Genomic DNA, 23,378 nt, shown 5'->3' on the forward strand with positions numbered 1-23,378 from the left:
CATGCTGCAGCTCAAGCCCTGCCTCACAAGAAGTGTGAGAAGAAGAGGGCTGGGCAGCAGTGGGAGAGGCGCACGCCATGTGACCCCTCAACAGCTGAGTGCTCGAGAGTCACACTAGTTCCTTCCCTACCCTGACCCAGCTAATGGGCCAGGGGACGGGAGAGCACGCGGATTCCCCTGGCCGCCCCTAAGGCTAGGAGCCAGACATGCTGGCCTCTTGCTGACCTGGGAGCTGTGTGGCACAGCGGCTAGCAGGGAGCCTGCCAGTCCCACTGCACAGCGTGATGGTGCCCCAACCAGACAGTTAATGGCCTGGTCAGTGGTGTGGACCAGAGCTGCCATGATCCCTTTTTGACCAGGTGTTCCGGTCCAAAACTTGGTCATCCTAGCTAGGTGGTCAGTCAATAGGCATTAGTTAGTCTGGCCTGGTCAAGAATGCTGCAGTGGTTATTGTTTGAAGGGCTGGTTAGAGATGATAAAGTAAATAATTCTCTGCCCATAACTTTCCCAGACATTAGTTCTTGAGGCCTTAATAGAATGAGAGAGAGAGAGAGAATAATGGCATACTTCTTTTATTAATTTTAAAGAATTACAGGATATCCTGGATGGTATTGAGAATTTCACACTGGAAGTAGCAACAACTCTTGATCAAGCATTCAAAAAATCATGAGTCAGGTACCAAAAAGTCATGAGGTTGGCATAATTTTTTTTTTTTTAATTTGGGTTTTGAGCCTTTTCGCTGCAGCCCAGGGGGTTAGAATATATTTGGGCGGGGGGGAAGATGGTTTTCTCTCTTCATGTAAACTAAAATTGTCACATGATTCCAGGAGCTAAGGCTTTAGAAAAATACTAAATATCATGAGACTATGCAATCTAAACATTTCTAAAGCAACTGATCCTCATAGCATCTTGGTGTTGTTCACAGTAAAATAGCACCAGGAATTCTGCCCAAAATTATGTGCAGCATCTGCTTTTTTTTTTTTCTTGCTACAATTTATCTCTCAAATCCACCACTACCTGAAGTTCTGTGTTTCATTATGGAGGGAGTGTCTTAGTGGAGACATCCTGATCAGTGTTCTATAGGTTAAGGTCATGTCTCAGGATTGTGCATCATCCACTCATCAATAAATCCTTCTAACAAATTAATAAAACCCAAAGGAGCAGGCACTGGCTGTGGAAACCTTGTTTCAGCTCCAGTGGAACTGCACCACTGGGACAGCAACAAGGCGCTCCAAAGCTAATGCAGAGGCAGAGGGCTATAAATTCTCTTGGGTCTCAAAGGATGTTCCAAGTTCTGCACAGATTTCATGGGTTCCAGAGGTTTGGGAGTTCCACTCTTAGTTTTTAATGTGAGTGGACTCCAAGCTAGCCTGTTTTAAAGTCACACCCTACTCTTTTACTGTCCTTCACCCAACAACATAGGAATTTGAAGGAGACTTTGCAATATTTTGTTACTATAGTTATTACTAATTACTTGTTTTACAATAGCAGCAAGAAGTCCCAAATGAGATCAAGGCCCCATTGTGCTAGATGCTATATATACACATAGTAAGAGACAGTACTTGCCTGAAAGGGATTATAAATAAATAGACAAGGTCGAAGACAGAATTTTGCTGATGGGGAACTGAGGCACAGACAGATTAAGTGATTTGCTCAACATCACACTAAAAGTCTGTGGCAAAGACAGGAACAGAGCACGGATCTCCTGAGTCTCAGTCTGGTGCTTAACCACAAGATCATTTTTCCTTTCTTCCACCCTGGACAACCTCCTTTGTCTGAGTGTTGCCAGTGGAAAAAATGATGAGGCCCAGTGTATTGTGTTGAACATCATTCCAAACTATCCAATTGGTATCCGCAAGAATATCATACCTTCCACATTACCGTAGTCACCCTTCAAAAGTCAGCATTTCCCAGCAGTTATCACACAGTGCTGTTGGAGGTGCTGCAGTTCTCGCTCTATACTTAGAGTAGAAGGTATCAGGGTGACTGTTGGTAGCAGTTGGCAAATGCTGAATTTTAAAATTGTGTCTACAGCACTTCATATAATTATTGCCAAGGTGATAGTGTAGTGAGATAAGCATAGCGTTGACAAGCAGACTTATCCACCTTCAGAGTTTAGTTAACAGGCTGGCTGTTTTGAAATTCAAGAGAAGTCCACTCTGTCAGGAAGGATTTCAATAGAAAATTAAATGGGTTTGCATATTGCTCTGCATGACAGATTTTTCTGTTAGCCTTCAAGTCTGCATGATCTAACCAAGCATGTAGAAGTAAGATACATGTTTCTGAGTGCTGTAATGTTTGTTTTTTATTGTGGAGAACTATGAAATATAAGCAATGGTTCCCTTTATCCTGTTTTCCAAAATTGTTGTTTTAATCTATTAAATATTTTATGGGTTTATGAGTGGTTTACTTTTTTGGGGTGTATTGCCCAATTAGCTTTCCTCTCAGAACAAATTTTCTCTCTGGCTATCTTCTTCCCTCAGGGGAATGATTGTAGACAAGAAAGATGGCTCTGCAATTATGTCTTGACTGGAAGTAACTGCAGCAGAAATTGTTTAGTTTTTCTTTTCTCTTATGAAGTGCAATTAGTACATTGCTTACCTCTTTTCACGAGATGTTTCCGTACAACATTATTGTTAAGCAACATATGCTGCCACTGAACCCATCCTTTAAATATGCAGTTGAAACAGTCAGCTCTGTTCCGCTGACAGAAAACATCAGAGCGGAAAAGCACCGCATTTTATCTAGTGAGGGTAACAGTATCTCAGCTAATAAAATGGCTGTCATTCTGTCCACTGTATAGATAAGGAAACCAAGGACCTGTGGATGCCCTTTGTTGGCATGCCAGTTTGCAATTATCCTATGATGGAGCACTTCTATGCTTTGATTGATTAAGCATTTTGGAAGAAGGACTTAAATAAGGGAATTTCACTGGATTTCACAATGACATAGTTAACGCCACAGTAGTCAGAAACAAAAACATTTAAAGTACAACTGGAAAAAATGGCCTCATTTAATCTCCCTTGGATGTCCTTGCCACATTCCCTTATTCACTTCATATGTGGGATGTAAACAACTTAAATTCTAAGGTTCTTGTATTGACCTTTTTTACCACTTGGATCAAAGTAGTGTCTGAAATAAAGATGAGACACTTTCAAGACTTCGGTGGCCTGTCACAACAGGCTGTGTTTAAACATAAAACAACACAATGATACAGCCTTTGGCTAAAACAGGCACGAAAGAAATGTGCAGCTCCTCAAGAGAATCATGATTATCTTGCACCTTGAAGATGACCTAAAACTGGCCTAATTTTGAACTGTTTTTCTTTGTTCTTTCCTGTGTCTTAACATAGGAAATAACAGTACGATTCTGTGCCTTGTCTCTTAGGCACAGCACAGAACTCGCAGGCTGGGAGGAGGGGTGACTTTAAGCTACCCGTGCAACTGTTTGATCCTGAGCTGCTTTGGGGACTGGAGAGGCCCCCTGTATAACGTACACAGTCCTTGGGGCCTTTCTAAATTACAGCAACTTCCCTGAGTCATAATGCTGCCTGGAATTTCAACAGTGTGATATGCTGTGGTCTCATCCCTAATGTTCCCCTCCTGACCCCAGCTCTGGCTCAGTCTCTACGCCAGGGCTTGCAGCAGGGTCTTTGGAAGGCAGTTTCCCTGACCTTCCAGAACCCCTTTATGCCATTCTGGATCTTTTATGAGGCACAAAGGAGTTGGAACGTAGCTAAGAATCTTGCCCTAGAATTTTAGCATGACATACCAGGCCACTGGTTCATTTAATTTGGTGTTCTAACTCTGGCAGTGACCAATACATCAGAGAGGAAACTGACCAACACACCCAGGTGTTCGTGCAGTGCTGGGAATGGTGCTGTGGAAACCCCACAAAAGATCACAAAGCATGAGATTTGGTTATTCTTTTTATTTTAGCTGGTAGAGATAAAATGGTATGATTATGATAGTTTACTGTAATAACAATGTCCTGTAATAACACAGAATGAGGCCTGGTTCTACTAGGCACTGAAATAGACAGTCCCTGCCCTGAAGTGCTTACGTTCTAAAGGGTAGTGGAAAGGATAGGGCTGCCAACCCTCCAGGATTGCTCTGGAGTCTCCAGGAATTAAAGATTAATCTTTAATTAAAGATTATGTCATGTGATAAAACCCCCAGGCATACATCCAGCCACACTTGGCAACCTTAGGGAAGGGACATAACATCTGAGCAGAGAAATCAATGTGATGTCAACAAACATGCAGTTCCAAGACACTTTGAGGGTTGGCAGGAGAGATAGGAGTTGAATTAAGCAGAGATGAGCTAAATAAAAAGACTAGGGGAGGGAGAGTGGAAAGGACAGAGCAGGTGAGGAGGGGAAGGAGAGGAGGAGCAGGTGTGGAGTGAGGCTGAGGTGAGGAGACTGAGGGAAGGAATGGGAGAGGGTTGGAGCAAGTAGCCAATCAACATGGGAGAGAATGCTGTACAACTACTTGATGGCCTCTTGTGGAAGTGAGTTCCCTATATTAACTATATTCTGTGTATTTTTCTTTTATTTCTTCTGAATGTATAGCCACTTAAATTCATTGTTTCCCCCTTTGCTTTCAGATTATGGGAGAGATGTTGTTATTCGTTTTGGCTATAATCTTCATAATTTTGAATCCCTTCATTCACTACTTTCCAACCTACATGATAGTAATTTTTGCAACATTTTTTCATACGTGTCTTCTTGTACCGCTTACCCATTTTATTGTTTCGCACCTTTTTAATCTCTGTCTTTCCTAAGGTGAAGTCACCCAAACTGGATAAAATGTAATCAAATTCCATTTTTAATTTTGGTGAAGTTAAGTCCTAAATTAAGATTGAACTATATTTTCAGGAGCTATAAACCTATTCAGTGCTATGACTGAAATAAGTGTTTGTCAAACCCCAGTTAAGTTAATGACTTGCAGTGTCTTGACTTTTTAAAGGAGCAACAAACTAAATAACTTCTGTAAGTATTCAGTAAGAATGGGGCTGGATGCTGCAGGGAGACATCTCTGGGAACTCAGTGGTTGCAGTGTGCTGTTTGTTACCTGCCAGGCAACACTGGCAGAGTCCTGAAGAGTTTACAGGCAAGCTAATATGGCAGGGAGCTGCCACTAATCTTAGCAGTAGCAAAACTCTTACTTGCTGAGGCTGAGAAGGATAACCCAATAACTCACAGTTCTCTGAACCTCAGCAGATTGTTACACTGGCAAACAGTTTGGGGAAAATTCAGGCCTGGGAGGGTGTTGCAGTCACTCTGCAAAAAGTAACTGGGTGGTGGAATTCAAGTTTGCCCACTGTATAAACAGGGTGAGTCCTGCATGCTTGTAGACTGGCTGTTGGTATCAGGGCTGTGAGCCACAGCAGCGTAGCACTGAAGGCACTCAGTGTTGCAGGGCAGGCAGTGACGCAACCCTGAAGTGTCACTACGAGTTTCAGCAGTATTCCCTGTTATATGTATACAAGTTATCTCTCAAGCCAGTAGAATCTGTCAAAATCATTTGAATGTAGGACTGGAAGGGACCTCGATACATCTAGTCCAGTCCCCTGAATTGAGGCAGGACGATAAGTATTATCTCAACCAGGGATACTCAGACTGAGTCTCGGGAGCTGCAAGTGGCTCTTCAGTGTGTCTCCTGCGGCTCTTGGCAGCACATGACATTAAAACACTGTGTGATTTAATTATTAACCAGTCTAAGTTATTAACCAATCAGGATACTTTTACTATGTTATTAACAAATTTTAGAATACTTGGTTAGTCATTTTGCTGTGAGAATTATATATAGAGAGAGTAAATGAAACAATGAATTCACAGTACTGCGGCTCTTGTGGGTAATGTTGATCGCTAATTTGACTCCTGAACCACTGAGGTCTAATCTAGGCCATCCCTATTTGTCTATCCTATTCTCAAAAATTTCCAACAATGGAGATTCCACAAGCCCATTACTTCTTGTCTTGACCTCAGTGGTTAAGGAGAACAATGTATCACCTTCCTCAAACAAACCAGTCTTTCCTCGTAGGTCATTTTTTTTCTAAATCTATAATCGTTTTTTTGAAAATGGAAACATTTCAAGTTTGCCCACTGTATAAACTGGAAGGAGTCTGGTGGCATCTTAAAGACTAACAGATTTATTTGGGCATAAGCTTTCGTGGGTAAAAACCTCACTTCTTCGGATGCATAGAGTGAAAGTTACAGATGCAGGCATTATATACTGACACATGGAGAGCAGGGAGTTACTTCGCAAGTGGAGAACCAGTGTTGACAGCGCCAATTCAATCAGGCTGGATGTAGTCCACTCCCAATAATAGATGAGGAGGTGTCAATTCCAGGAGAGGAAAAGCTGCTTCTGTAATGAGCCAGCCACTCCCAGTCCCTATTCAAGCCCAGATTAATGGTGTTAAATTTGCAAATGAATTTTAGTTCTGCTGTTTCTCTTTGAAGTCTGTTTCTGAAGTTTTTTTGTTCAATGATAGTGACTTTTAAATCTGTAATAGAATGACCAGGGAGATTGAAATGTTCACTTACTGGCTTATGTATGTTACCATTCCTGATGTCTGATTTATGTCCATTTATTCTTTTGCGGAGGGACTGTCCGGTTTGGCCAATGTAAATGGCAGAGGGGCATTGCTGGCACATGATGGCATATATAATATTAGTGGATGTGAAGGTGAATGAGCCCTTGATGGTGTGGCTGATGTGGTTGGGTCCTCTGATGATGTCGCCAGAGTAGACATGGGGACAGAGTAGGCAATGAGGTTTGCTACAGGGGTTGGTTCCTGGGTTGGTGTTTCTGTGGTGTGGTGTGTAGTTGCTGGTGAGTATTTGCTTCAGGTTGGGGGGTTGTCTGTAAGAGAGGACTGGCTTGCCTCCCAAGGTCTGTGAGAGTGAGGGATCATTTTCCAGGATAGGTTGTAGATCGTGGATAATGCGCTGGAGAGATTTTAGCTGGGGGCTGTATGTGATGGCCAGTGGTGTTCTGTTATTGTCCTTGTTGGACCTGTCCTGTAGTAGGTGATTTCTGGGTACCCGTCTTGCTCTGTCAATCTGTTTCCTCACTTCCCCAGGTGGGTATTATAGTTTTACGAATGCTTGATAAAGATCTTGTAGGTGTTTGTCTCTGTCTGAGGGGTTGGAGCAAATTCAGTTGTATCTTAGGGCTTGGTTGTAGCCAATGGATCGTGTGATGTGTCTTGGATGGAAGCTGGAGGCATGTAGGTACGTATAGCGGTCAGTAGGTTTCCGGTATAGGATGGTGTTTATGTGACCATCACTTATTTGCACTGTAGTGTCCAGGAAGTGGATCTCTTGTGTGGACTGGTCCAGGCTGAGGTTGATGGTGGGGTGGAAATTGTTGAAGTCCAGGTGGAATTCTTCAAGGGCCTCCTTTCTGTGGGTCCATATGATGAAGAGGTCATCAATGTAGCGCAAGTAGAGGAGGGGCACTAGGGGACGAGAGCTGAGGAAGCGTTGTTCTAAGTCAGCCATAAAAATGTTGGCATACTGTGGGGCCATGCGGGTACCCATAGCAGTGCCACTGACTTGAAGGTATAAGTTGTCCCCAAATCTGAAGTGGTTGTGGGTGAGGACAAAACTCAGCCACCAGGCTTGCTGTGGCCTCATCAGGGATACTGGTCCTGACACCTTGTAGTCCATCCTCATGTGGAATATTGGTGTACAGTGCTTCTACATCCATGGTGGCCAGGATGGTGTTTTCAGGAAGAACACCAATGCATTGTAGTTTCCTCAGGAAGTCGGTGGTGTCTCAAAGATAGCTGGGAGTGCTGGTAGCGTAGGGTCTGAGGAGAGAGTCCAAATAGCCAGATAATCCTGCTGTAAGAGTGCCAATGCCTGAGATGATGGGGCGTCCAGGGTTTTCGGGTTTATGGATCTTGGGTAGCAGATAGAATACCCCTGGTCGGGGTTCTGGGGGTGTGTTCATGTTGATTTGTTCCCATACTGTAGCTGGGAATTTCTTGAGCAGATGGTGTAGTTTCTTTTGTTATTCCTCAGTGGGATCAGAGGATAGTGGCCTGTAGAATGTGGTCTTGGAGAGTTGCCTGGCAGCCTCCTGTTCATAATCCGACCAGTATAAACTGGGAGTGTCACATCTCAGTGCCAACCATTTATTTGTGTGTGTGTGTGTATGTGTGCATGCACAAACATTCTCAGTAATAACTAAGAAGGTTATTTACATAAGTTATTCAGGTACATTAGTGGTATTTGAAATCACTGTGCAATAACTATTGACAAATACCTTAATGGTTTGCCATTAGGGGACACTGATATAACCATCAAAGGCAAAGCTCCCCATGGAAAGAGTTAAGATGCCATAAACTATGTTTGCAGTTACCCACCTTGTCTCTCTCATACGCTAACTACGCACACAGGAGTCAATGAGTGAGTTAACTCACTCTCCCCTTGGAGTTCAAGCTTTGAGAATCCTCTGTATTGTAAACAGGCACAAAAGGAGAGCTGAAACCCAGCGCACCAAACCATGTGGTCTGAAGGCAGCTTGGGGCTGCCAGAATTACACAACTGTAAAGCTCATAAGCTGGGTTTGTAAGAGTTTTGGCAAAGACTGTGGATATGTCTACACGGGGGGAAAAGTGTGTTCTTAACTTGGGTTAAAATAGCAGTGAAGTCACAGCTTTTAACTCACTTTAGCAACTCAAGTTGAACTCCAAGCTGCTAACCCAAGTTAATAGCTGAGTTGCCATGTCTTGGCTGTTATTTTAACTTGGCTCAGCTAACCTGCTTAACAGTGTAGATATACTGTGAGTCCTGAGACAGAGGCAAGAGAGCTGTTTCTTGGGCAGGGCAGAGGTTCTGGCCTGAGGTTTCTGCCAGAAAGGGTTGTCTATGTACCATTTATTTTTTAAATATTCTCTAATAAAATTTAAGTTTGTTTCTTCTGCTCCAGAAAAGCAAGCAGGTGTTTATTTTGTAAATAAACAAATTACACTAAGCAAATACCTGGCTCCAAATCACCAATTTCTGCTCCAAAGAGGAAACTGACTTATAAAAACCCAAAAATCTGCTACTCCTTGGCAGGGGGGCCTGATTCTTCCCATCTTATTCTATGTGACTCCATTGATATCAGTGGATTTAGTTCTAATTCACAGCAAAGTAAGGGATAGGCAGGAGCGGCACCAGGGTTTTTGGTGCCCTAGGTGGGGGTCCTTCTGCGCTCCCGGTTGTCGTCGGCAATTCTGCGGTGGGGGGGGTCCTTCTGCGCTCCCGGTCTTCGGGGCACTTCGGCGGCAGGTCCCGGAGCAAGTGAAGGACCCGCCACCGAATTGCTGCCGAGGGCGGCAAAATGCCGCCCCCCCAAATCCTGACGCCCTAGGCAACTGCCTAGGTTGCTTAAATGGAAGATCAGGCCCTGGGGACAGGACAATCAGGCCCTATCTTTTTGATGGTGACCCCTGTTACCAGAAATGTAATTTTAGGGTTCAGGTCTAAGAACATGACTGTCAGTAATATACACACTCCTTATCTGAAGAGGATTTTCACCAAGGGATTGAATACTTATAGCATTTACAGTAGCTAGAAATACTTACAGTAGTTATTATAGTTGAAGTAATTAGTCTAGCTGCAGTATGGCTGGGATGTTTTCCCTCTGGGCAGAATACCTCAGTCTGGGTGTCTCCTCCTAGGTCTCAGCTTGCCAGACCGTACATGATATCTTCCGTTTTGGAGACTGGAACTTTTCCAAAAAGTAATGGCTTTTCTCAATTATAGATTGAAATGGTTTCCTTTTGTGAGTTAGTCTGTTGTTGAATAGTGAAGCTACTGAATTCCAGAGCATTTAACTGAATGGCTTACAAATAATATAGAAGGCATTTTGTTTATCACCAAGTCACATTAATACTAGGGGAATCATCATATAGCTATTTGGTGACATGGTAGCTTTATGGTTCACGTGTAGTCATAAAAGAAGAATGAAGCAGAGGCAATTAAAGAAAAAAAATGTCCACTCCATGCTAACATCAAGTGGTTTATTTACTGGGTTTGTTTTTCCTTTAATAACTCAGCCTTAATAACAAAGGAGACACAGCGACATAGCTCAGTGTCTCTCATCAAGTCACAGATTAAGACCAGAATGGACCATTAGATCATCTACTCTGACCTCCATAGAATTTCATCCAGTTACCTCTGCAGTGAGCCCCATAAGCTGTGTTTGACTAAAGCATATCATAGTCTCAATCTCTGATACCCGGACAGATCTCTGAACAGGACTTTCTACATGTAGAGGATAATTAGCTCCTGGTTTTAGAAATCAGTGAATGCTGCTCCACACAGAGCAAATATCTTCTTCAGAAGGCCCTTCTTTAAGGGTTTCTGTTGTATTTGAACCATTACTTCTGTCAAAGCAATTTTTACCACATCTTTTGGTCTATTTTATTATGACAGGGTGCGACAGATATGCAATTTCCTGCAATATCCAGGACAAACCTTATTGAATTAAGTTGAAGTATTTTAGGAGTTAATTATATTAAACTGCACATGTTTGTGTTATTGTGGGTAACATCTCAAGGGGGGAGCCGTGACTAATGTAAACCCTGGGAAGTGCTGTTAGCTTCAAAGGACCATTTGAAACAACAGGCACGACAAGAATGAACTTTTTAAGTTAAGTGTTTTCCCAGGAAATCTTTAAGGGGAGATGTACACAAAGGTATCCCTGTGGGTAATGCAAAAACTCAGCCTTTTGAAACTTCACCCTGAGGAGGGGACCTCTGTCTGCTGGTCACTGTTGCATGAGGACAAGATCAGAGGCACAACAAGTACACAGGAGTGACTCTGAGATTCATGGTGTGCTTGTTTTGAGCCAAGGCATTTATGAACTTGTATCCGAAAACCCCTTAGTGGGGTTTGAAGGATTGACTTCCGACCAGAGCCCTTGTGGGAGTTGGGGTAAGCTTATTAGTATGTGTGTCCGTTCTTCCATTGTTTTGATATGTTTTCTCTGTAATGATTTCATCATACGAATTAACGTGCTTGCATAGGGAAAGATGGGTGGTATCTTATAACTGAGGGAAATTGCGCTGTTTATAGCCTTTGAGGAGAAAAGAAAAGTAGGTCTGACTTGCTAGGGGCTTCACAATGTAGGCAGGCAATGTGCTACCTGTAAATACATCTGGACAGGAGGGAGTGAGATGTGAATCTCCACCCAAGACAGCAACAGCTAGGAGGAGGAAGCCTGAAGGTGGGTACCCTCGGTAGACCATAGAGGGTGGAATACAGGTGGAGTTACCCTCTGTCACTGTTCAGGGCATTATTATAACAGACCTCAATCTAAAAGCAAGCAAGAACATTAATAAATACTTTATTTTAGATACTATAAAGCAAATTCTTTTTTAAAAAGCTTGGCATTTCTGAAGGGAAAGGTAACACACTATTACATATATATCATACATAGTGCCATAATGTGGCACCAGTTTTTATGTGGAAGACCCAGTGAAGTGAAGCAGGAGTTCTGTTTCCACACTGATGGTACTAAATGGCTCATATTACATATATCCCATTGTTTCTCGGAGCTGAGATTTCCTATAATGACTTTTAAATTCATCTGATATCATGACTTGGCAAATAAGTTTTCAGCAGAGATGGAATTTTTTTTTCCTCCTCAAAATATTGTTAATTAGTTAAGCTGTGTAGCACTGGCATAGGCAATCTTGGAGTATCACCTTGGGTTACAGATGACACCCTGAAGCCTGCATAGGACTCTTTTACCCCTCCCCATTCATGCTGCCAGTAGATGGGGCATTGCTCGAGAAAAGGGGCTGTGGTCAATACTTATGTGTGCCTTTCTGGCCTCTGACTGCATTTGCAGGCCCTTTGTAGCTGCTAGCAATTGACATGAGTTAAAACAGCCTGAGAGATCCACTAACTTATGCTGAGGGTACACGAACACACACACACACAGAGACAACGATATTACCTTTGCAGATGCACACAACTTGTGCTATACATAAAATGGCACTTAGTAGTTAGATGTGAAACCATTTTAAAGATTCTGCTTTAAACATGCAAAAGAAAGTAAATTCAGATGTAGGCTGATGTTCCATCCTGAATTTGTTCTACTGAGCTTATGTATTTCAGAAGATCATATAAATCGTACTGGTTCTGCATCTGGAAGATTCAGAAGTGGGTGATCTCAGGGCCGGCTCTGGCTTTTTTGCCGCCCCAGGCAAAAAAGCCTCCCGCCGCCCCCCGCCCCACGGCAGGGAGCGCGGCAGGGGAGGGCACTGAGCCCGCTGCGGCCCCGTTCTCCCTGGCTGGCCAAGCGCCGGGGGGTGGAAGTGGTGAGCCCGCCGCGGTTCCGCTCTCCCTGACGGCCGGAGCGCCGGGGGCAGAGCGGCGAGCCCAGCCGGGGCCCTGCTCTCCCTGGGTGAGCGCCGCCCCCCTCCAGGTGCCGCCCCAAGCACTTGCTTGGAGGGCTGGTGCCTGGAGCCAGCCCTGGGTGATCTATCTTGTGCAATAGCTACAGCAGAGTGAATTAAGGGCTGAATGGTAGCCTTAGCTCTGACTTGCCTGAATGCTTTTGTAGAGTGGATTCTGGTATTCATTTCTTAGGAGAAACTATTGTATTCCCAAATGCCGAAAAAGAGTTAATTTGAGATTGTGCACTTAGAATTGAGCATTACAGGTTCTGGTCCTTCTAATTCTGTAATGCTGGCGTAATATCTGCACCATGGCAAATTGAAAATACAATGGGACATCCACAAGAAATTACAGTGGAGATGTTGTTGTCTGTTTTTAGTTTTAAAACAAATACTTTTCTAGTTAACCTGCTGAAATGAAGCATTCATTTGGACTGCATATTTAATGCTGCACTGGGCATTGTTATCAATCAAAGAATCTTTCTCAATTCGAAACACTGCTTCACTTCTCACTTTCCTTTTAAAAGAAAAAATTTTCTTAATGTACATATGCTTCTTTACTTCTTGGTTAGAAGATGTGATTTAATGAAAATAGGTCGGTTAGCAACAAAAAAACATAACACAAATTGAGAATGACTTAATATAATAAGCATGAAAATTTCCAAAACCCTTATTGGTAGTGTTCAGAAAAACATTCACACCTGTATATGGCTGGCAAGCCACATCTGATATACTCCAATTCAAGAATACATTACCTTGTTTTAATTCAGTTTTTTCAATGGAGGAAATCCAGGCATCCAGTGGTGGTTTCTCTTGCCATAATGTCTCAAGCACGTTGTGTCCGATACCCAAGTGGGATGTTTGACACAGGGTGCATGCCAGATTGTATTTCCCTGAGGAAGGAACTTGGAAACTTGATCCATTTATGGTGAGAAGAATATGGGCCATATGTTTTTCATTCTTCCTTCTGTTTCTGTGCCATTTTTGTCTCCACCAGCCTGACAAAAAATAACTGAAGTCAATGGGAGTCTTTCCATTAATTTCAGTGAGTTATAGATCTGGCCCCACTTTGGTACCAGACTCTTCCCACACTTAAAATATAATTATATATGAATAAATTGTGGGTCCACTTGCTCCAGGTCAATGTGGAGGCTATACTGCCATTTCACATCATATCACTAGGGGGGAATGATAGTGCAGTTCATGCAAGAAAATGCTCTTTTATCAGAGTTCAGTGGAGATGAGCCTGAGCCAAACCCTAAATCCAAACACTCATCTGCCATCCCCATCCTTTGAGGGAGTTCAGAATCCCCACCTGAATCTGGATCGAAATTTCATGTCTGGCCCCTAACTCTATAATGGACCAAACCAGAACAGAATGTGGTTTTCTCTTGCATCCAGTAGACCCCAGTTCAGCAGTGTATGTAAGCATGTGCCTAACTTTGTGCATGTGAGTAGTCCCATATAGATCATTATAGCCAGTGTGCTTCTCACCCCAGCACCCACCTGCAAATTGGAAATGGGCAGTTTCTGCTGCCATTTGGGCCTAAAGTTGACAGGCTGAGGACTCCAGGATTTGACCCTATATAAACAAAATGTGGGCATATACCTTAGTCTAATGTAGTGTTGTTTATCTCAAGCCCTTTGTTGTCTGTTTTATGTTATGAGTAGCTCGTTAGATAAAGCCCTAGGTGTGTCTGCCTAATTCAAGCTGTAGTCTTGTTTATCCACACTGCAATGACAGGGTTTATAAGCCAGACTGTTGTGATGCATTTCCTGGCTGGTGGTGATCATGGTCTGTTGTCTGGAAATTTGGGAGAGTGTTGCCCAGAACATAAACTTTTCTTCTTCTTTTTTTTTTAATCAAACTGCTTGCTGATGTGTTCTTTTCTGTAATCTTTGGTGTGGGACCAAAATGTTTAGACACGCATGACGGTGTCTCACTCACATCCTCTCCAATAAGTTCGCTGTATTTGTAATTACTCAGGAATAGATGCTGCATGTGACTTCTCAATAGAAATTGGATAATTGTTTATCTCCTCTTGTCAAGTCTCCATCAGCCCATTTTCCAGAGAACTAATCCATTCCTCACAGTCACAGACTGAGAAGTCAGACAACTCACTCCTAACCTGGACTGCCAACATTTCAATTTTGTTTGTGACTCATCATTTTCTGTTATAACTAGGCTATTACAAACAGGTCACTCACTTTTCTTCTTTCAGTCTGTGCCTTAACAATCTCACCAGACCAGATGCTCTGCTGGTGTAAATTGACATAATGCCATTGAAGTCAAATTTCTACTTGCTTTGTGATGAATTCATAGAACAGCCAGTGCTATTGGGTTCCTGACGGGTGTGGGGAGTGCCACCTCCTATGGGAAAATTCACTGCAGAGGGAGAAAGTCTCTGTGACATCAGCTTGTGAAGTTTTCCTCAAATTGTTCTAAACAAGGAGGGGGGTAGGAGTTACCTAAGTGAAACAAGCAATTGACTCTGTTTCTTCACATGAATTCTGGAACCACCCATAAGCTTCCAAGCAGCACAGCTGTAAAGGAGATGGGCTACCGAGTCTTCTCCTGTCCACTGCTGCTCCTGAGATACCCCCGCCCTCAACAGTGCAGTGCTGCAGACCTATGCACATTTTTGGTGAATCTTACCAAGGTGGGGAGGGTGCGACACGTCTCCTCCCCACACACACATTCACGGGACTTTCTGAGGGAAGAGGAGTGACAGTGCCAAGGACGCTACTAAATAAACACATCCCTCTCTGTATGGGAACAGTGAGATTGTACGCAGTAGTTCCAGACTTCACACGGATCCTAAATGATTGAATTCCCTGCCCCCCACACCCATGCTCACTTTCCCTTCTCTAACCTGACTAATCTGAGCACCTGCTGCTTCTTCTTGAGTCCCAGCTGATGCTTTGCAGGGAAAATGTTTTCTTTCCAGTCAAGGAGTAGCATTTTAATGATGTTTTTTCTTTTATTCTGTTCTCCACATATGAATGATCACAAATTATAGATTTTCTTTTCATGATACTCCACAAGCATTGGAGAAGTGCATTGTTCTGTGCAGCTAAGCAAATGACACTTCTCATCACTAGCATTTATCCCAACAATAAATGCATTTCACATTTAATTTGTAATGGCTGATTTTACAAACAATAATGAGGAAAGCTTTTGGGGTAACATAAGAACCTCTCCAAAGTTTGCCCAAGCTCTGAATAAACCCAATGCTGAATGCTTTTTTGGTTTCAAAAAAGTGTAACCCTTTTCCTCCCCACTGTCTTTCATTTTGTGGGGCTGCTTTGCACTTCATGGTTCAAACCAGGACCTCAGAGTCTGTTTACATGGACTATGCAGTCCCATTGTTCAGCTAGAAGCACAAGAAATACTGGCCTCAATTTGCCCATGCATCAATGCAGAGCCCGGTGCAGGGACTGAGAAGGCAGACTTGTGCCTCACTGATTCCAGGGGTTCCCAGGGTTAGTTTGGAACTGGTGTGGAACCATTATACCCACATGCCTAAAAGACCTCAGCATGCTATTAGAATGCCCGGGGCATCTCCAGTGCCACAAACTCTTGCAAGGAGGTGTACAGCCATGAAAGCACAGCGGGAAAGAGGCCTGGGTATTTCCCATGCAGCTGTGTGGCTGCTGTGTATTCCCTTCGTGCCAGCATAGCTGGCACAAAGGCACCGAAGGTCAAAGATGAATCAGTCCCATTATGAAAATAATTAATCCTAATGAGCTTTCCAGCCCAGTTTTGCAGTCTCAAATGGTTCATCTAAGCATCTGCTCTTTCCTGCTGATTTGGACCAAACCTAAATGCTGAATATTTTAAGAATCATAAATAAATTGTGCTAAATTAACATTAATGGTAACATATTGCAGAAAGGAAAGCCGGATTGTTAATGGTATTGCTATTCTCAGGTCAGTCTCTTATAACTGTAGAGATACTGTACTGCAGCACATGAGTAATGTATGTAAGATCGCCCACTGTTCTGAGACCTCTAGACAGACTAAGCACAGCAGGGTGAGTAGCACTGGAATTTGTTTTACAGGAAGCCTTCATTTCCTTGCTTTTGAGGGGTTAAGTGAGGCACTTCAACCACTGCTCTCTCTTGGGGGTTATGTTGGGGAAGGTCAGCTTTAAGTTTCCCCCAGAGGCTTTTCAGGAGCTCTAGCAGTAGAGGCTGCTGTCAAAGGAGAACAGCAGAATGCAATGAATCAGTGTATTCCCCAGCCACCTTGGCTACATTCCCTTCCCAGCCAGTGCTGTCCATTTTTCAGACTGTGATGGTTTTCACGCTAGTCCCCAGGCTTGTGCTGTCACAACCACCCTGACAGATTTTTTACCACCAGGGACCTGGTTTATGCTGGCCTGAATCGGGGCTCAATCTGATTCTTTGTTTTAATTGCTTCTTTCAGGGTGATATGGGGAGGGAGGAAAATCTGACAATAAAGCTGTGAACATACATTAGCATCAGTATGAGCTGAGTATCTTATTAACCATAATAATATCAAATGTGTAACTACCTTTATGGAAAGTAGCTACTGTGCTTGTTCAGTTGTTGCTTTTTAAAACTCAGTGCATCATTTTAGCAAGCCGCTTGCTATGTGTGGGTCCAAGAGGGCTGAATTTGTTGTAGAAATATTTTGTAGTTGGGGGAGAACAAAAGTGTTAAACTCTCTCTCTCTCTCTTTTTAAATGAAAGTGGTTGATTTCAAAATTTCTAATAAGAAAAAGAATGCTATTGCTACCTGGCTAAGATCTAGTATGGCAGGTCTGAACCTGAGACTACTTGGCTAACAAATTGTTCTCACTGAAACAAAGTTTATCGTGGAGATTCACTAATTTGTAATGGAAATCCTTTAAGGCAGTTGTTTTGCTCAGCTAACTGCCAGGAAAGTTTGTGCTTTCTCTCAAGAAAAAAATGAAAAAGCTATTTCAAATCAAACCATACGTTTAAACTACCGTTGGCACTTCAGGGACCAGTGATATCGTTTTGTAACTGTAATAGTTCCAACACATCCATATTGGAGATTGTAATTTAGTTTCCATCTAGGGTGACCAGACAGCAAATGTGAAAAATCGGGACGGGGGTAGGCAGTAATAGAAGCCTATATAAGAAAAAGACCCCAAAATCGGAACTGTCCCTATAAAATTGGGACATCTGGTCACCCTATTTCCATCATGCATTAAAATTGGGTAATTGCCAGAGAAACTGAAATGTTGAGTGGGATGGGGATGGAGATTGTTAAAGTCGTGCTGAATAGCACAATGATGCATTTTTCAGTAACATGGCGGCATCAAGACACAAATGAATATTTTAAGCCAAAAGTTGTATTTCACCCACAATTTAGAGTTCATGCATAAGAAATGTTCCATATGTAAAACTTTCTTGTAACTGCATTGAAAGAAATAGTTATAGATTTTCTTTACCAGTAGCTGTACAAGCTACAAGGTTGGGGGTGGGGAGGTCCAATAAACAGCCTGCTGAAGTCAATGGAAAGACATACATTTGGCATCAGTGGTTTTTGGATTAGCCCCTATAATTAATTCATGAACTAATGTCATGCACTGTTTATACAGAAATAACATCACCCCAATTCAGAATACAGTGGGCAAGTAAAAGCACATCAGTCTCTCAAACCTATTCTTTTCGAACAACTTTATATATAGCCTGGAAACTAGCAGAGAAATTGAGTTTGGCCAATAACTGACTTGATTTTTGTTTGACTATAAATATGCCCATGCATCAAAAAATTTAAAGTGTTCTCTGAAAACAGATGTCCATTATCCTTATATTTTTGAGACCAGCATGAATAATCACTTTTATTTTACACTTATAACAAAAAAACACCCTACTCGTACACACCCCCACGTACAGTCCTTTTTGGTCTTTGGGCTACTTAAAACTAATTTCCTGTAACTAAGTCACAAATTATTCATGGTTTCCTCCCATTGTGATATTTAATTATAACAATTTGAGTGCATTCCAAATATTATAAAACTCTGTGCTTAAAAAAAATGAATTCAAGACTGATCAGCCATTCTGTGAACCTCTTGTATATCAAATAGATTGGAATGCCACATTTCCATTTAGGCACAAGAATTACCCTTGTCATTTGACCACACTTGTTTCTAAAAGTCATTCATATTTTTCATCAGTTATTTAAAAAAAAATCTTTAAAAAGTACCTGTTTCACTTGTGTCATTTCTTTCCCTTGATTTTCAGTTTGCATTCCTGAAATATTGCCTGCAATGCTTAATGAGTTTCTTTTGCCAGCAGTTGCTTTACTGTGCATGCACGTCATAATTAGATTATACAGCAACAAAGCAAATGGCTCATATGGCTGTTCGTCATTTAGGGTATCCTCCTTTCTGTCCATATTGCTAAACAAGTTTGTTTAAGAAGGGGTTAGAGATTTTTCTAATCTATAAATCCTGATTTTGTCTGATTCCCTGTAAACCACAAATCTGATAGCATTATAAATTATGTAAAAATTGGAAAAACATCTTTAAACTCATAGGCTTCACACTGGATTTTTTTATACAGTAGCTCAATATCTTGACTATAAAAAGAATTGAAAAATATGTTTTGTTAATGGTTTATAAATATTTTTTATGAAGTCAAGCAGAATACTTAAATACGACAACGGCCACCCTTGCTGCTGTTCATTGATATATGGGATGCAACCTTCCATCAACTGCATAGCAGAAATTCCATCTGGACAGTACTGCAAACTTTCCATTTATGTGAAATTTCTTTTTTCATGAAAACACATCCCCTTTCTGTCCCTTGCGGGAACTCAGTAATTTTTTTCCATAGTGAGCATCCCCTTTGTTCCACAGATGTCAATGATACTTTTGCCATTAATTTCAATGGGAGTAGGACCTGGTCCACTAAATTAGATCCCTGGCACGGTCTACTCAAAATGTCATATATATATGAAATCTGAGCGTGTAGGGAAAGCTAAATGAAAGTTTACTGTCAAGTCTTCATTGATATCATATTAGCACTTCAGATGCTCACTTTGCTTGTGTTTGACATGTAAATTGCTAGGTTTCATCTCAGATGACTTTGAGGTTTCTTGCATTCCAATCTAGATTATGACAAGCCTTGTTGTTTCTGAAAGCAGAGTTGGTGGTCAAGTTAGAGATGGCAAGGTCACGTTTGGCCTAATTCTCTATTGCACTCCCTGTGTCACTGTTGACAGCTATGCAAAATGGTGTAAAATGCTGCCATTCTGAGTTTGGTAGCATTTTGCACCCACTCTGCACAAGTCTAAATGACCACCCCATCTGCAGGGCATCTCTCCACATCTCTAGAGAAGAGCCTGCATCCGCAATGTGCATTTTCTAGTGCATTGTCCAATTATTTTAATTGTCTCAGGTGATGGAATATCCACCATTTCTCTTCAAAGGCTATTCCTCAGTCAAAACAGATCTCATAGTTTCTCCTATTACTCCTATTTCTAATACCTTGTCCCACATCAGAAAAGTTTATCTTGCACAGTGCAAGCATGAGGGAAAGGTAATGATCATGACCGGGAACAATTGGTGAATTTTATCAGGCATTAATGAAAACAATGCAGTGTGACCACCAAGTTCCTCTGGTCTAGGAGCTCTATCCTGCAAGGAGCTCAGAACTCTGGCTCCAGTCCAGTAAACCACTTAACGGTATGTGCATAGTCCATTGTCTTCAAGGATGCTACAGCTCACACTTACTCCTATATGTCATTAGACACACACATTTTCTGTCTTGCTATGTCCTACCCTTTATTTTACCTGCACCGTTACTGCAGAGTAAAAGAGGAACCATACAAGAGACTTGAGACTTACTTCTGTGCACACTTGTACATAGTTATAGCCTGCATTTACAGATAGTGCTAGAAAGCAATAGCCATTTGCTTCCTGCTGTGCATCACGTCAGCACTTGTAGGTTCAATACTAAATAGTTTCTCTCTTTCCTTGGTACTGAGATACTTCAAATGTTTGTACACAGTTATTAGGACCCTCCTAGACATTGTGGAACCAAATTATACATAGATCAGGCCTGATTCTGCTGTCTGTGACACGGGAGCAAATCAGGATTAGAACCATTGATGTATATGGAGTTGCATCCATGTAAACCTGACGTTAAGTGATCTGGGAAGTTAGCTTTCATAATCTTCCTTGTAAGGAGTTCCTGTGATGCCTTTGTGTAAGCAGCCTAAAATTCTGTGCTCATTAGCTAATCAGGCCAGATGAATGAAAACAAGCCAGGCTTGTAGGGTGATTAAAAAAGAGACTTGTTTCCTCTGAGGAAAGTGGGGGGCAGCAGGAGCGCTTATCTGAAAAGATTCCCAGAACAGGAGATCCTTCTAATATACAATGATTACCATTAAAATATTTATGAGCTCCCTAAATATATGGAATGCCGCCAATACCACGGGAAAGTTAATTAGGCAAAACTGTAAAGATTTTAATGGTGTCCACTGTATGAGTCAGTTTATACTGCTTGAGAGTGTTCTTTGGGCCACTTGAGAGCTATAATACAGCCAGGCTTTCAGGACTGCAGCTCTTATGTCCGAGACACTAGAAAATACAGGCAGGAGTTTTTGTTTTTTCCACTCACAAAATTCTATGACCTCTGTCTAGTCAGCTTTATTTCCCCCTGGCCTTGAATAAATCTCCATATAGTCAGTTTTCTTACCCACTTCTGTTCTTCTAAGGTTTCCACCCCACATTTTCCAAAACCAGTGTGTCTTATTTTCTAGAAATCATGGCATTGCCTGCCCCAACACCAATTTTTTCTATCTTAATAGTAGAACTTGTATGGCACACTCATAGCCACACTGATTTTTTCGGCGCGAAAGGCTAGGGTTCTAATGGATAGTATGCATCACAATAATGGGTCATTCTGAGCAAGATCACCAAACACACACACACACCATGCAATTCCATCATCACACTCCCTGTCCCCAAGAGGGTGAGTTCTGAAGGAAAACAGCTTGAAGGTTAAAGTTTTCTATGGCATGTACTCTAGCATGCTTGTCATTGGAGTGAGACGCAGGACACTGATCATGAAGTATTCATATCTTAAACTGTTAGTTCCTGGCTCTGATTCTGATTTCATTTACACCACTTTTTCCCTGATGCAATTCCATTACTTCACCGAAGTTAATGCGGGGGTACACCAGTGTTCTGTAAGTGAGAGCCAAATCACACACCCTTCTCTATTGTTTTCTCAGAAGTGCAGCTGCTAAAGCCATAAAATAAATATTGTTAACGTACATTAGCAAATTGCTTTTACACTTGGATTCCTTATTAAATTAAATTACAATATTAGTTATAATGAGTGTAATCCATTCATTAGCATTGACCCAAAGTCCTCTGGAGAATGTTGTAAATCCATTTGATGTTCCCGAGTTGGCATTTGCACTGGGAATTAACTGAAAGGTGTGTTAAATCACATGTAGTGAAAGGGCTTCCTATTAACTTTGCATCTGAAAAGGTCCCTGTGCCTGGGCTATTCCACAGGTCCAGAATAAGTTACAAGGCAGAAATTTGTTCCTGCTATATCTTTACAAATGTTGCCATTCTCTCAACAAATTTGGCACACTGGTATTATCTTTATCTGCTCACACAGTCTTGCTCCTGTGTCTGAAAACACCTTATTTGCGACACTTGCCATCATTTTTTCTCCCCTGCTACCATGCCTCTTAATATAAATATCCTTCTGCAATTAATAGTTATATCTTAGGGTTTTATACTGCTCCCCATCACTGAGCATCTTCCATATAAAAGTAAGAGCAAAGTCCCTAGTGAACTTCATGGGAATAGCCAGAGCCTCCCTCTCTTAGGATTAAAAACTCTGCTTGGAGTATTTTTTGGTTCCTGGGAGCTCTTGGTAGGTTAATTTATTTCTTTTGCTTCAGGATTTTTTGGGGGAGAACATTTGAGTGGATGGAGGTATCGGTGTTGTGTCATTCTTGCTATAATGAAAAGACTTTACTGAAGATGAAGGTTTTGCAGTGTTCCCTAAAGTTGGTCAGACGATTATTTAATTGGATAGAGCACCCAGAATGCAATGTGCATGGAAGAAAATAGAAGAAATAGTTGTATTGTGTGTATAGATTCACTTGACTAATGTGCTAGTCTATGGCTTCTTAGTATGTTTTGCCAAATCACTTGGATCATTCCTCTTCTCCTCCCTCTCCCCCATGATAAAACCCACAGGAAAGGTGTCTAGAGAGGTAATCTTCAGAAAGATACCCGTATGAAGTTATGTCCCTGTTGTTCCAATGAGAGCATGGGTTGGCCCCCTTCTGAAATATACCACTGGGCCTGCCTTTATAGTTGGTGAATCCCCCAAAATTTGTGGGAGATTAAGGTTATCTAGGTCCGTTTTCTTGCCCTTGGCAGAAGCGCTCTTCTCTTTGGCATTAGCTGTCCCAGGGACCCTAAGGAGAGGAGGCTCCAGAGCAAAAATAATGCATTCTTTTCCAAAAAATCTCTAGAAGGATGGAAGTGGAGAACAATATACTGTATATCTGTGCACCTGCCCATGGCCCATCCTCCACGTGTGGATCTCAGGACACCATCCACATGTTAAGGACTGGGACAATTGTCTGAAGGTCAGAGCAGAAGTCAGGTCTAGTGGGTACAGCAGGTGTCCAGGTCAGCAGATAAAGTCAAGGGTCAGCACCAGAGCCAATTGCCAGAGCCCAGGGTCAGCGCTGGGACTGGTAACTGAAGTGAGGCAAAATGACAGGAACTGGAAGAGAGGCAGGGATCAGGCACAGAACAGGAGCACAGTGGTGAGCAGGAACAAAGGCAGGGAGAAGCCAGGAGCAAAGAAGGAATCAGGAACAGGGTTGGGTGCAGAATGAAGGAAGCAGGCACAAGCAGGATCCAACGCAGCAGCAACAGGGAATTACCTAGTTGCTCAGACAACTTCCTAGGCCTCCTTCTGGCTTACG

At 42.2% G+C, this 23,378-nt stretch overlaps 1 protein-coding gene across 3 annotated transcripts in view; it reads left to right on the forward strand.

The window, feature by feature from the left end:
• The window catches only part of ADGRL4 (adhesion G protein-coupled receptor L4), a 98,617-nt gene that overhangs the window by 31,252 nt on the left and 43,987 nt on the right, over positions 1-23,378 (forward strand). The gene's annotated exons all lie outside the window — the stretch shown is intronic.

Source organism: Trachemys scripta, chromosome 8, assembly GCF_013100865.1.
Source record: "Trachemys scripta elegans isolate TJP31775 chromosome 8, CAS_Tse_1.0, whole genome shotgun sequence".
Taxonomy (NCBI): Eukaryota; Metazoa; Chordata; order Testudines; family Emydidae; genus Trachemys; species Trachemys scripta.